The sequence below is a fragment of the Geotrypetes seraphini genome, chromosome 2 (assembly GCF_902459505.1).
Source record: "Geotrypetes seraphini chromosome 2, aGeoSer1.1, whole genome shotgun sequence".
NCBI lineage: Eukaryota > Metazoa > Chordata > Amphibia > Gymnophiona > Dermophiidae > Geotrypetes > Geotrypetes seraphini.
Genome location: NC_047085.1, coordinates 328,184,545 through 328,200,728, shown reverse-complemented (window position 1 = coordinate 328,200,728; position 16,184 = coordinate 328,184,545). Strand labels below are relative to the sequence as shown.

At 40.8% G+C, this 16,184-nt stretch overlaps 1 protein-coding gene across 2 annotated transcripts in view; it reads right to left on the bottom strand.

Moving 5' to 3' along the window:
* The window catches only part of THRB (thyroid hormone receptor beta), a 236,230-nt gene that overhangs the window by 212,852 nt on the left and 7,194 nt on the right, over positions 1–16,184 (bottom strand). The window contains exon 2 of one of the 2 annotated variants that reach the window (XM_033930174.1): positions 4,139–4,214. The exons of the other annotated variant lie outside the window; for it this stretch is intronic. The gene's annotated coding sequence lies outside the window, so the exon portion shown is untranslated. The remainder of the gene's footprint in view (positions 1–4,138; positions 4,215–16,184) is intronic. 2 annotated transcript variants of the gene reach the window in all.

The window sequence follows — 16,184 nt, the reverse complement described above, 5'->3', positions numbered from 1 at the left end:
ATTATTAGAGATACAACAAACCATCAAAGGGTTCCTCTGCTGAAGTCATTCCCTCTCATATTCTCAAGTGCTACTTTTTAATATTTGGCCTGCAAATACTCAATCTTATCAAAACTAGCCTTACTACTAATACCGTTTCTAAACAATGGAAAGAAGCAATCGTCTTTCCTATAATTAAAGACAACAAGGTCAGCACAGCAGAGATTTCTAAATACCGTCCTATTTCCAATATTCCATTTTTGGCTAAACTTACAGAAAAAATTGTCTTCAACCAACTTTCTGATTTTATTGAACAAACAAATGTCCTCCACCCTAATCAGACAGGTTTCCATAAACACCATTCAACCAAATTATCCTTGATAGGGTTTGACCACTAACATCATTTACCAACTAGATCATCACAAATCAGTCCTACTTATTTCATTGGATTTATCATTGGATTTATCAGTCTCTGTTAAACTTCTTGGTGTTACTTTCAACGGAAAACTCTCTTTTCATGAACAAATAAGCTCAGTAGTTAAGAAATGCTTCTACTGTCTTCGAATGATCAGATCTCTTGCCACTCTATTAGATCAATTATCATTAAATATCCTTATTCATTCGCTCATTATTTCATGCTTGGATTATAGCAATTCACTATACAAAGGAATCACTAAGAAAAAAATAAAACGTCTTCAAATCATTCAAAATACTGCCATAAAAATTATTTCAAAAGCACGTAAATACGATCATGTTACACCTCTTTTGATCAAATCTCACTGGCTTCCTATAGATCATCAAATTACCTACAAAATAATGTTGCTGACTTACAAGACTAAAACTTCTGGCCAGCCTGATTTTATTAACAGGCTATTAATCCCTCATACCCCCCATCGTACATTGCGTTCATCTAATCAAAACTTGCTATCCATCCCCTCTTTAAGATACATTAACACTATGCGCACTAGCATCTTTTCTGTTACGGCCCCTACCATCTGGAATTCAGCACCAAATTATATAAGAGAAATTATATCCCTTGACAAATTTAAAAGTAACTTGAAGGCTTTCCTTTTTAAAGATGCATATGATGTATAATAGTCCTTTTAATGACGGCATTGGAAATATGTTCCTTGCCAATTACAATCATTTTAGCCTAATTTACATTATTTTAGGCTATTTATATTTTGTTCCCCTTCCTTTTGTTTTGTTTTCCCCTCTTCCCCTCTCTTTCTCTTTATATTGTATTTCTCCTCTTTTCCATCCTGTATCAGTAAGTCAATGTTTGTCAGTGTGTCTGATTGTTTGAACCATTGTTTGCTATTTGTTTTGAATGTACGTTCTTATTATACCCTGTTTTTATATATTATGTAAAACTGCTTTGAATTTTGATAAGGCGGTATATCAAATTTTAAATAAACCTGAAAATCTAAATATACCACATCTAGCGCATTGCCTCTATCCAATTCTCTGGTCACCCAGTCAGAGAAATTGATCAGATTTGTCTGACAAGATCTACTTTTAGTGAATCCATGTTGCATCCGGCCCTGTAATCCACAGGTTTCCAGAAACTTGACCATTCTGTTTTAAAAGTATTTTCTTATCACAGAAGTCAGACTTACTGGCCTGTAACTTCTTCCTTACTTCCATTTTTGTGCAGAAGGACTACATTAGCCCTTCCCCAGTCCTCCGGTACCACTCCCAACTCTAGAGACTCATTGCAAATGTCAGTCAGCGGAGCCACTTGAAGTTTCAAGTTTTATTTAAAATTTGATTAAACTAAGCGACATACAAAGACTTTAAAAAAAATAAGATTATACACAATATAATAACAGACAATATTATATCAGACAATTATAATAACAGACATATTAAAAATCTAGCCACAAACAGACAGACAGAAGGACAGAAAAACGGGGAAAAGGGTAGGAACTACATTAGTTATAGGACAGAAAAACATGAAAGGTAAAAACAACAGGGAAGGGAAAATCTTTTTTTTTTTAAATTCTTTATTGATTTTTAATCAAAAACAGTGTCATACAAATGAAAGAACACACATTACTCTAATATCTGTACAGGTAACATAAATATCATTCAATAATTTCATTTTCTTGCATATAATAATAGCACAATATAACCTAATATATAATACAAATGAAAAATAAAGTTACCCAAATATCACTATCAATATTTACTCCCCTCCCTCCAACCCCGCGCACCCCCCCCCCCACGGATGTGTAAAGATAAATAAACCAAAGGAAAGATATGATGAAAATACATTATTATGTTTTTACAAATTTGGTCAATGGGCTCCAAATTTTATTAAATACCTCATTAAAACCCCTACACTCTACTGGATCACCCTACACTTTACTGGATCTGACTAACAAATTTGGAAAATTCTCTGGTTACAAAATAAACTGGAGAAAATCAGTTCTTCCATTGAATGTACATTGTACAAAAGGATTATTTGATGAGTTTCCTTTTATTTGGAAAGAAGATGGAATTAAATATTTAGGTATATGGATTAAAAATACCTTGGAAGAAACGATGAAAATAAATGAAAAATCATTATTATTAAAGGTCACAGAGATGTGTGAGCGATGGAACCCTTTACATTTGTCTTGGTGGGGGAGAGTTCAAACGGTCAAAATGATGATCTTGCCGGTAATTTGTTACCAACTGGGTATGTTACCAATTTATTTTCAAGGGTCCTTTTACAAAAAGTTAAATGTTATTCTGACAAAATTTATTTGGCTAGGGAAAAAAAGCAAGAATTGATTTAGTATCTCTACAAAACCAATTGCGGAGGGTGGGATAAATTTTCCCAATTTTTATAGGTATCATCAAGCCTATATAATGTGTCAAGGTATGTATTGGATCCTCCCTGAACTCTTAGAACATTACCCAGACTGGTTATATCTTGAGTGGAAAATCATGTCCCCGATGAGACTGTCTCATATATTAAACATTTAAATACCTAGTTACGCTAAGGACAATGTGATTTTATTGGACACATGTAAAACAATTAAATTTATTGATAAATTAACAGATGTTCCCATAATGAAGTCTACTTTGCAGTCCTTATGGTTAAACTCCAAGATTCAAATAGGCGGTGCTGGGATCGCTTGGAAGAAATGTATGCAGGCAGGTATTCGGACATTAGATGACGTTATGTCTAATGGAAATCTGCTTGATTTTTCACAACTGCAATAGTCATTTGGAATTTTAAAGTCTCCACAATATAAGTGGTTGCAGTTGAAGCAGGCTATTCAGAGTGGGTTCCCTGAATGGAAAAATTTTAAAACATATTTTAGCCTGCAAATCCTTTGCTACCAAACTGATTTAGTAGGACATCAGGCTGCTCAGTGGTACAAATTAATTTCTGGATTTTTGAATAAAAAGCCAAAAAAATAGTCTTAGAGACATCTGGAGCATCGAGATAAAACAATATATTTCTGTGTCTCATTGGCCACGAATTTGGACTTGGAGATTGAAATGTACAGCGTCAGCATCTATGAAACAAACATGGTTATTTTTGTTACATAGGATTTTCTGGACCCCAGTTCGATTAAATAAAATAGATAGTTCTAAGTCTAATAGATGCTGGCATTGTCATATTGGTAGGTATAGGGACTTTGGATTATCTGTTATATTTTTGTCCGTTTATATTAATATTTTGGAAGTCAATCTGGGGACAAATAAATCTAGTTTTAGATTCAAATGTTCCATTATCATATGAAGCTATAATTTGTGGAACAATTTTACATGTGAAACCCACTCGTCTATTTATGATCCTAACAGGTATAGCCATTCAATTGATTACAAGTAATTGGAAGAACCATGATAGAATAAATTATACTTTTTGGTGGGTGAATGTGTGCACTATATACAGGGAAGGGAAAATCTAATTATGAAAAATAACTTAAAATTACAAGACGGCTGAGAAAACCTGAATACCTATAAAAGATATAACGCAGGGGATGTGCAGGGGGTAGTGTATTGCACACGGGATGTCCAGCTTTTATACATTGTGCCACTATCAATAAAAATTACTTTAAAAAAAAGAAATAGATACATGAAAGACAATTCTATAAATCAGGTGCTAATATTTACTTGCCTTTATTTGCCAATTACACAGGTAAATGTTTAGAATACTTACATGCATATTTATGCAACAACTCCATGGTATGTTTTGCTAATTTTGAAAGTGTACCAGCCACCACACTCTCTGAGATCTGTGGATATGAAATATTTAGATGCTGTGACGTTGAGTAAGATGCACTATACTAACACATGGGCAGCTGCTTTTTTCAGTTGCAGTTCCGCTCTTCTGGAACCATCTGCCTTGATATTTACATTTCATGCACAAACTTGGTACAGTTTAAGATATTTTTAAAGATCAGTCTATTTTTAATGACAAATCGGGTGGTTCTTAAACCTGTCCTGGGAGGCTCCCAGCCAATCAGGTTTTCAACAGATCCCTAATGAATATGCATGAAGCAGATTTGCATGCCTGTCACCTCTATTATATGCAAATCCCATTTTATGAAGCAAATTAACACAGTGATTCAGCATGTTCCTTATTTGTTCTGATATATATTATTGCGGTATGACATAAGAACATAAGAATTGCCGCTGCTGGGTCAGACCAGTGGTCCATCATGCCCCTGCGGTGGCCCCCAGGTCAAAGACCAGCGCCCTAACTGAGACCAGCCCTACCTGCGTATGTTCTAGTTCCGCAGGAACTTGTCTAACTTTGTCTTGAATCCCTGGAGGTGTTTTCCCCTACGACAGCCTCCGGAAGAGCATTCCAGTTTTCCAACACTCTCTGGGTGAAAAAGAACTTCCTTACGTTTCTAATCTAATCTCATCTAATCCTTAGGTACGTATACCGCGTCATCTCCACGTTCGTAGAGCTCGACGCGGTTTACAGTAGGAGAAATAGGAAGGAACTACAACAGAGGGTTAGAGGTAGAAGTGTGAAGAAAATTTAGAGGACTTGGGATGCCAAGATATAAGAGTTTCCTTGATTCCTAAGTTGGAGGGAGACTTACATTTTTTGAGAAAAGCCAGGTTTTCAGATGTTTCTACGGAATCTATCCCCTTTTAACTTTAGAGAGTGCCCTCTCGTTCTCCCTACCTTAGAGAGGGTGAACAACCTGTCTTTATCTACTAATTCTATTCCCTTCATTATCTTGAATGTTTCAATCATGTCCCCTCTCAGTCTCCTCTTTTCAAGGGAGAAGAGGCCCAGTTTCTCTAATCTCTCACTGTATGACAACTCCTCCAGCCCCTTAACCATTTTAGTCGCTCTTCTCTTTATCTGGCTTTTTTAAATTGTAATTCACTTAACCCCTCTTTTACTAAGGTGCGTTAACCGATTTGCGCGTGCTAATCGCTAATGCGTCCATAGACTACCATGCACATATTAGTGTTTAGCGTGCGCTAAATCGATTAGCGCACCTTAGTAAAAGAGGGCCTTAGTTTTTGGGTGGAATATAAATAAATAAATATATTTGTGGTTGTGCACATATGAGCACTATTCTGTAAATATGTGACTATCTTGCATAGCACATTTTTGCATGAGAGTTTACACATGGGTGGGACATGGGTAGGAGTCCTACTTACGCATGTAACTTACATGATACGTGCTGCATTCAGGCACCTGCACTTGTACTAGTTCTATGGCATGCTGATATCAGGTTACACTATCTTATTTATTTATTTTTAAAAACTTGTTGCCAGCGTAAACCTAAGCAGGTACCAAAATACATAATTTAACATTAAATAATAATCAAATGACAGTAAAACATGCAAGTTTCAAGTTTATTAAAAAAAACATTTTAAACCGCTTAATCAGGTTTCTAAGTGGTGTACAATATAAAATTTACATAATAACAGATTAAAATCAGGGAAACTAGACAAAACCAAAGTGGCTTAGTAAAACACATGATAAGACATATCACCAACACGGATTTACCAGGGGAAGATCCTGCCAATCTAATCTGATTGACTTCTTTGACTGGATGACTAGTCATCTGGATGCCGGGGAGTCCCTGGACGTGATTTATTTGGATTTAAGCAAAGCTTTTGATAGCGTCCCACACCGCAGGCTGTTGAACAAACTAAAATCTATGGGATTATGGGGATACACTCACTACATGGATTAGGGATTGGCTAAGCGGTAGGCTTCAAAGGGTGATGGTAAACGGTACCCCCTCCAAAACGTCAGCAGTGACGAGTGGAGTACCACAGGGCTTCGTCTTAGGGCCGATTCTATTCAATTTATTCATAGGAGATATGACCCAAGGGCTTAGAGGAAAAGCGTCACTGTTTGCTGACGACGCCAAACTATGCAACATAGTAGGTAAAAGCAGTGTGCCTGACACTATGACGCAGGACCTACGGCAGCTGGAACAGTGGTCGTCAACTTGGCAGCTAAGCTTCAATGCTAAAAAATGTAAAGTGATGCACCTAGGTAAAAAAAATCCACACAGAACTTACATACTAAATGGAGAAACCTTGTCCAAGACCACGGCAGAACGTGATTTAGGAGTGATCATTAGTGATGATATGAAGGCTGCCAATCAGATGGAGAAGGCTTCGTCCAAGGCAAGACAAATGATGGGCTGCATCCGTAGGGGTTTTGTCAGCAGAAAACCTGAAGTCATAATGCCGCTGTACAGATCCATGGTGAGACCTCATCTGGAGTATTGTGTTCAATTCTGGAGACCGCACTACCAGAAAGATGTGTTGAGAATTGAGTCGGTTCAGCGAATGGCTACCAGGATGGTCTTGGGGCTCAGGGAACTCACGTACGAAGAAAGGCTAAAAAAACTGCAGATGTACTCACTGGAAGAACGAAGAGAGAGGGGAGACATGATTGAGACCTTTAAGTATATTACGGGATGTATAGAGGTGAAAGAAGATATCTTCTGTCTTACAGGGCCCTCGGTCACCAGAGGGCACTCGCTGAAAGTCAGGGGAGGGAAATTTCATGGTGATACCAGGAAGTACTTCTTCACCGAAAGGGTAGTCGATCATTGGAACGAACTACCTCAGCAGGTGATTGAGGCCAACAACGTATCAGATTTTAAGAGAAAATGGGATATTCACGTGGGATCTCTAGGGGAATAAAAGTCAGGGAGTGGGTCATTGGTGTGGGCAGACTTGATGGGCTGAGGCCCTTTTCTGCCATCAATTTCTATGTTTCTATGTTTCTATGACTTACTTCAAACAATAGGAAAGAAAGGGAAGAACTACAATTGTGAAAGAAAAGGCAAAACAAAAAAGGAAAAAAACAATAGGCTAGGGTAAAAAATGATAAAAATTTGTTTCTTTTGTCCAGTCCAGTCCAGTTTTTAGTTTTGATTTGAATTGTTTTATTTCGGATTCACTGCGCAAATAATTGAGCAGTGAATTCCAGAGAGTAGGGGCCTCTCACTATAGACCCTTTAATATCTTAAAAGAAAATACTTCCACAAAAAAAAAGGTCTTTAAAAGCTTCTTAAATTGCTGCACATCATTAATCACTCTCACTGTCACTTTAGACCTCTTAACATAATGGAACCTAGGTACCTACACGGAGATAGCACAGTTACTTACCTGTAACAGGTGTTATCCAGGGACAACATCCAGATATTTTCATGGGGGTAATGTCATCCACGGAGCCCGGGATGAATAGTATAAAAAGTGTACTGTCACTTCAAATCTTTTGAAGACTGCCCATACCACACATGCACCAATGCCTTCCTGCTCAATGTCAGCTCACGGGACCATCAGTTTAGTAAAAATACTAAGAAGCCTACTAGGGGAGATGGGAGGATCGTGAGAATATACGCCTGTTGTACCTGGATAACACCTGTTACAAGTACAGTTTTCCCCTGGTCATTCGCGGTTGGCAGTTGGCGGTCCCAGTCATTCACGGTATTTTACGACTGCAACCGCCAACCAGAAGAGGACAGCTGGAGAGGCAGGAGAGAGCAGCCGGAGCACCAGCGAGTGAAGAAAATCACTCACTGTATGCTCCGACTGCCTCTTCTTGCACTAAAGTCGGGCCTTACCAATCAGGAGCTGCGTGTCAAAGAGGCGGTCGAAGCATACAGTGAGTGACTTCCTTCACTTGTCAGTGCTCCGGATGCCCTCTCCAGTCTCCCCCACAAAAAAACGTATTGGGCAAATCCAAATTTGCAGGGGTTCCTGGAATGGAACCCCTGCAAATTTTGGGGGAGTACTGTAACAGCAACTGTGCTTTATCCCAGGACAAGCAGGCAGTATATTCTCACATGTGGGACTCCCTAGCTGAAAACTAAAGGGTTAGAGGGTAATTGGTATCTAAATTGAATTTTGTAGAACTGTTTGGCCAGGTCGACTATCCCGTCTGGAATGATTTTTCCAAACAGTAGTGAGATGTGAAAGTATGAATTGAGGACCAGATGGCTGCTTTACAGATGCCCTCGATGAGAATGGAAGGAGAGAAGCTACTGAGGTTGCCATAGCTCTAACTTTAAGTGCGGTGACATGACTTTCAAGTGACAGCCCAGCCCAGCCTGAGCATAGCATAAAATGATACAGTCTGCCAGCCATGTGGCAGTGGATCTCTTGGTGACAGGAGTTACAAATCTGTTAAGATCAAACAACAGGAATAGTTGAGAGTGAAAGTTCTGTGAGGACTGGTTCGATCCGGGTAGTAAGCTAGTGCACATTTACAGTACAATGAGTGGAGAGCAGCCTCTTCAGGGTGAGAATTTGGTCATGGAAAGAAGACAGGCAGAACTATAGATTGGTTAAAAAGAAATTCCAGAGATGACTTTTAGGAGGAACTTGGGATGAGTACGAATGTTGTATAAGGAGGATCTCAGACAAGCACTTAAAGTTCACTGACTCGGCATGCAGATGGGATGTAGACTAAGAAATCTACTTTCCAGATGAGATGTTTGAGAGACAAGATGCAAGTGGTTCAAAGGGAGGCTTCATCAAAGTTGAATGAATAACTTTAAGATCCCAAGCAACTAGAGGAAGTTTGATTGGAGGAAACCTTCCACCAGTGGCGTAGTGAAGGAGGTCAGTGCTCAAGGTGGTGGCACTCAGCATCGCTGCACCATGTACCCCCCTACTCTTCTCTGCCGCGCCATGCACCCCCACCTCCCGAACTAATGTGGCTGTACTTACAGTTCTGTGAAAGTACCTGTCCGTCAGCTCTCTCTGCAGCTGGAAGAAATGGAAAGGACTTTCTGTCTCAGAAACTTCCAAAAATGACTTCTAATCCTGTCTGACACCACCACTCCCATGGAACCTCGAAGTGCCATGGGGGGGGGGGACAAATTTTACAGCTAGCTTCCTGATACCCTGAGGTTTCTTACTCAGGGTGCTCACAGCCTGCGCTCAAGCCATTGAAAAAAAAATCGGAAAGCAAGCTGGCTCCCAGGGGAACAGACCCCGATCCCTGAAGAAACACACAGCAGGCAGGCCCTATTGGTCCACTCAAAGGTTTGCCCTGCAAGCTGCAGTCTGGCTGCACGGAATTTGCATCATTCCCAGGCAAAGAATCCCCAAACTTGGGGTCTCTTGGCACCAAAGCCTCAGAAAAAATGAACTTAAATCTGAAAATAAGAAAAACTAAGCAGAACAGATCAGAAACACCTCTACACAGTTTGCTTGAGGAAGGAAAAAAAATGAAGGGGGGAGGTACTGAAAGCTGTATGTATCACACTTCTGCAAAACCTGGTTCACGGGAATGGACTGATCACCTACTACTATTCTATTATTAATTATTTCTATAGTGCTACCAGATATAAGCAGCACTGTACAGAGTCACAAAGAAGACAGTCGCTGCTCGAAAGAGTTTGCAATCTAAACATACAAGACAGACAAATAGGATGTCATGGATACAGTTAGGGGAACGGTTAATCTGTTGGCTAGGCTGGTGAGCTGTGGGGAGTAGGGTTAAGGACTGAAGACTAGATGTATTTTTAAACTATGTACACTAATCTTTTTAATCTTCCATGGTGAAACACCAGACTACATATTGAATTTAATTGAAATACCACACAAAGATAAATACCATAGCAACCATATGAGAATAAGATTCCCAAATACCAGAACAGTCAAATACAAAACTATTCACTCTACAACCTTCCCATACCTGGCTGCAAAATGGTGGAATCCTTTATCAGCACAATTAAGGAACACCACCCCCTACCAAACTTTTATAAAGATCTAAAAACCTATCTATGTAGAAAATACCTTACTCCTGCCACCCCCCACCCCCCCCCCACCCAAACAACAGGCTACAACCACCAGAAACCAAACAAGACACAATCACCTCTCCTATTTCCACAGATGACCAAGCTCCCTACAAACCTGGAGACACACATATCAGAACCTGTAATATCAGGACTACAATACTAGATAGAGCTAATCTTCTCTCTAAACCATATGCCATAATCATACACCTACACAAACAAAAACCAAGTTAACTGTGTCAAGAACCCTAATGAAATAATGTAATCCCTAGATATAGCTAGGTTCTTCTAAATTGTAAATCACATTGAATGCCTTCTGAGACATATTAGCGAGCCATAAATACTAATATAATGTAATATAGGTGCCACCTGCAGTCATAAGGGCTATTGGGGTGGTAGACAGGTGGGTTCAGTAAGTTTTAGGTGGGTTTTGAAGGGGTTCTGAGTGGAGGAGTAGACTACTAGTTAGTGAAATAGCCCGAGAACTTGGGGAACTGGACTTGATTCCCACTGCAGCTCCTAATGACTATGGACAAGTCTATTGCCCCAGGTACAAAATAAGTACCTGTACCTCATATATAATATGTAAACTGGTAAATCAAGTCCTATCTCCTTTACTAGCATAGCTTAAAAGGGCTTCGAGTATGCTGGGATGGCACATACACATCATACAGTAAAACAGTATTTTAAGTTTTACTGCAGAGGAGGCATGTCTGGGATGGAGAGTGGGCTTGTCTGTGGTAATTAGCACAGCTACATTGCTGTATGTTGATAGCACGTGATTAGTGCATGAGCTCTTACTGCCTACAAAATAGGGCTTACATGGCAATTTGTTTTTAATGGCCATGCACTAATGGCAACATTAACATTGAAACATGAAGGCACATAAAAGACCACATGGCCTATCTAGTGCGGAGAAGGAGTGGATAGGGGTGGGAGGTGAAGAAGAGGGCAGGGAAGGGGCGCTACCGGATACCTCTCACCCTTGCTACGCCACTGGTGACAAGTCTAAAATTTTCTGCATCAGAACAATGCAATTCTATAACTGGGCTCCCACATTTATGGCCTCTTGCATAAATAAACATGTGGAATACTTGCACTTTTGGGTAAGTGCCAACAGGGCACCTATTGTGCAACAATGCAGGCAAGTGGCATAGTACATAAATGCAAAAAGGACCTACTCATGGGCAAAACATTGGCAGGATTACCACGTGCATCCATAACTTACAGCATACTGTAAGGCAGGGGTGCTCAGTGTCGATCTTCGAGGTTCACAACCCAGTCAAGTTTTCAGGATTTCCCCAATGAATATGCACTTCCTCCACTGTATGCAAATAGATCTTATGCATATTCACTGTGGAAATCCTGAAAACCCAACTCAAGATCTGCATCCCGACCTTCCCACCTACATCTTCGGGCAGCTGTCAGCAGCAACAAGGTAAGCCTGCTGCCATCAGCCTGCCCCGGAAGCTGCCTCTCTGCAGCGACTTCCTGTTTCCTTGTAGGAGGGACTTGCAGAGAGGTGGCTTCCAGAGCAGGCTGGTGGCAGCAGGCTTACCTCATTGCTTCTGCCGGCCGCCCAAAGACTCAATTACAGCAGCTGGGCCCGGGGAGGAGGTATGTTGGGAAGTTGGAAGAGCTAGCTAAACCCAGATAGGCTCCCGCTTTAAAAAAAACTGTCCAGGCATCCGGACAGTCCTCATAAAAGAGGACATGCCTGGGTTTTTCCAGATGTCTGGTAACTCTACCTCAATTAAGTAGCTTTCTGGGGGTGGGGGAAAGGCAGCATAATAGCACTGCTGATGCCTCAGAAACAGGAAATCTAATCTAATCTAATCCTTAGTTTTATATACCGAATCTAATTCTTAGTCTTATATACCTAAAAATAGGAGCTCGATTTGGTTTACATAATTAGATCACATAGAAAGAACCATTAACATTCATTGGAGCTATTGCCTAAAATGTGATGAAAAATAATTGTTTTTAAGGTTTTGCAAAAGATCTGAAGAGATAAACAAAATATTTTTTTTTTTAACTTTATTGATTTTCAAATCTGGAACAGTGCTTTCAAATTATACATATAATTATCATCAGAGATAGCACTTACAGAAATTAATACAAAATAATGATCCCCTCCCTCCCTCCCACCCTAGTTTGAGAACAAAAAGAAATGCTTTAAATTATACATGAAATTAAAATCCACGACCACACTTGTTAAGTATAACCCTCCTCCCTCCCCCGACCCATCCTAAAAAAGATCTAATTTGAGGAGGTAGTCCATTCCATTTCGCATATTGTAAGTATGGAAAGGAGTGTGAAATTTTACTAACGAACTTGATTCCTCTCAATGATGGGGCAGGACTGGCAGACTGGAAACCACTTCATGCTTTTATGTTGCTACTAGTATTTTAACCTGCTAGAAGTCTGTCCGGCTCCCTTAGTCCCTTGCTCCCCCCTCCTACCCTTCCCGCGGTCCTGACAAACCTGCCGACTCTAGTAGCGTCTGCAGCACTCTATACACGCTGCTTCGTGGCCTTCTACTGTCCTGATTTACTCTGGCACGTCCCTGATGACATCATCAGAGACGCGGCAGAGTAAATCAGGGCAGTAGAAGGCCCTGAAACAGCATGTGTAGAGTGCTGCAGACAGGTTTGGAGTCTGGACCGCGGGAAGGGAAAGAGGGGGGGGGGGGTCAGACGTCGGGAAGGGATGGGAGGGTCAGACTGCGAAAAACTTACTGTTTTTTTGCCGCGAGAGAGCAGGGAGTCCAGCGCTGGCGGCCAGTCCTGCCGCGAGTGTAGTTAGGTGCTGTAAGGCTGGGGACTCGCGCATGTGCACTCCTGCCGCCACAGACTTACATCTCACGGATCAGGGAAAACGGAACATGCAGTTAGGAGTGCGCATGTGCGGTTAGGGTTTTATTATATAGGATTTCCCCCCCCCAGATGTGGCTTGGCTGGTAGGGAGGTAAACTGGACTTCTGGACAAGTGAGGAGACCCTGGACAAGGGGACCCATTCACAAAAGTTTGCTCAGGACCCCACAGATGATTAATGTGGCTCTGGTGTAAATTTGGGTGCCTAGATGTGGCACGGATGAATGTAAGTTACAATATTCTCTATGTTAGATGTGTAATGAGAGCTCCACCCATGTGTATAACCCCCCTTGTAAATACATAATGTGGTATATGAGTAGGGGTATTTGCAGAACAGTGCTTAGGTGCCCTGCTGGCACTTTCTTCAGTATGTGCTTATACTGTATATGCACGTAAGTGCTAGTCTTCTAGACATTTACATGCACAAGGGGCATGCAAATACATGCACCTAGACTGAAAGGGCAATTCTATAATCAGTTATATACCACACAGCACCCACAGAACTAGCAGGTGCATCTACATATATTCAGATTTGTACTTCATTAATTTAAAGGTCAAGTGGATGGGACTTGATACACTGCTTTTTCTGTGTAGTTACAATCAAAGCAATTTACATATTTTTAGACAGGCACTTATTTTGTACCTGGGGCTATGAAGTGTTAAGTGACTTGCCCAGAGTCACAAAGAGCTACAGTGGGAAATGAACGCACAACCTTAGGGTGCTAAGGCAGCTGCTGTAACCACTAGGCCGCTCCTCCACCTTCCAAGTACCAACACAGTGGCAATGCTGCTTACAGCCATATGAAGGAACCTAGGTTTGATTTCAAGCTCAGACTCCCCATTCACTCGATCAGACAGGGCCGAGAATGCTGCTCAGGCAGAAAACACAACCAGAAGGGTGTGAGTGTCTCAATTGCAGCACAATGGTGACATCTATTGGCTAGATTTAGAGGAAGGAGACCTAATGCATGTCCCCCGTCTGAATAGTGTCATTGCTATGACTGGGCTAGAGTAAGCTGGGAGGGGAAATAAAATAGGGAAAAACCCCTGGGCAGTTCTGAATGAAAAATCATAGTGCCAGATCATGTTTAAAGTTTTATTCAGATTTGATATCCGCGCCTTGAGTGGTCTTGCAGAGAGGTTTAGAAAGTATAAAATAAGAAAAGGAAATATAGAAAAGAAATACAATACTGGATAGGACAGGGGAAGAGGTTAGGGAAGGGTGAGAAAGAATGTGGATTCGTAGCAGATTCATCATCTGCAGTGAATAGGTCTGTCTAGGTCTGAAGGCAAAAAGGTTTAGTATAGGGTTACCAGACGTCCGGATTTACCTGGACATGTCTTTGCGTCTGGGTGGCTTTTCAAAACCAGGCACTTTCTCTGAGTTTTGAAAAGCTTTCACCTTGGGACTGCGTCGGGAGGGCATCTGCGCATGCAACACGGTTCCGTCAAGCACATGCATATGATGTAATCTCGCTGCATCCGCACATGCGCAGATGCCCTCCCGACGCGGTCCTGAGGACAAGAACAGGTTGGGGGGGGCGAAGCAGGGGCGGAAAGGGGCAAGACTTGGACATGGCAGGGGGGGGGGGGTGGGAGGAACTGGGCAGAGCTGGGGGCGGGGCCACGGGGCAAGATTTTATAGGAGTAAAACCTGGTAAGAACATAAGAATAGCCATACTTGGTCAGACCAATATCCTCTAGCCCAGTATCCTGTTTCCACAGTGGTTAATCCAGGTCACAAATACCGGGCAAAAATCCAAATGGTAACAACATTCCATGTTACTAATCCCAGGGCAAGCATCAGCTTCCCCTGTGTCTGTCTCAATACCAGTGTATGTACTCTTCCTCCAGGAACTTGTCCAAACCTTTTTTAAAACCAGCTATGTTAATCTCTGTTAACACATCCTCTGTCAATGAATTCTGATATTCCCTCCTATTGGTTTTAAAAGTAAACTAAACTAAAACTTAATTTTATAGACCGGGTCTTCAGCCAAAAAGGTGCTCGACTCGGTTTACAATAATGTAAATATAGTACATAAATATAAAAGAAGAATATAATCTAGAATGACTTAGTTTCCAAAGTGTTTAGTAAACAAGAAAGTTTTCAAAGCATTCCAAAATAAAATGAAGGGGCCTAGACATCTATGAGAAAGCAGTAACTCATTTCAGAGCTCAGTATTTCCCTGTAATTTCATTGAGTGTCTCCTAGTCTTTGTAATTTTGATGGAGTAAAAAAATCAATTCATTTGTACCCATTCTACACCACTCAGGATTTTGTAGACTTCAATCATATCTCCCCCCCCAGCCATCTCTTTTCCAAGCAGAAGAGCTCTAACTTCTTTAGTCTTTCCTCATTTGAGAGGAATTCCTTCCCCTTTATCTTCTTGGTTGCTCTTCTTTGAACCTTTTCTAATTCCGCTATATATTTTTTCAGATACGACTACTACTACTACTACTAATTATTTCTATAGTGCTACCAGACATGTACAGTACTCAAGGTGAGGTTGCACCTAGAGAATGAAGTTTTCTCTGTCCCCGCAGGAATTAAGTTTTCCTGTCCCATCCCCGCAGGTTTTGTTGCTATCCCTATCCCTGCCCCATTCCTGCAAGCTCAGCCCTAACCGCACAAACCTCGAACACTTATTTTAAAGTGGTAGCCTTAATTTGGTACATTAATTACAGAAAACATCTGCAAACTGGAAGGTTTTCAACCTAGATCCCAGCCCTGTTTCCAGCTGAGCAGCTTTATGTTAATCACTCTGTGAAGGGCAACATAACAAGCTTTGAAATACACATGAAGTGGCTGTAGGTAATCTACAGGGTAAAAAAACAATCCACCTAAAATTAAAAAGAGTACAAGGTACCCACAAATATTGGAAACTGATTTGGATTTATTCATTGTTATAAACCACTTAGCACAGCCAGGATGAATTTTTAAAAACTACCCTAATAAAATGCATGACCAGAGGCCCATAATGCCTTATTTCATTCCACCAAGTTGGTGACCTTGCTAAATTGCTATCAAGGATTATTCAGTGCTATAACTATTTTCTTACACTCATCTCACCCTGGAAATCCATTCAT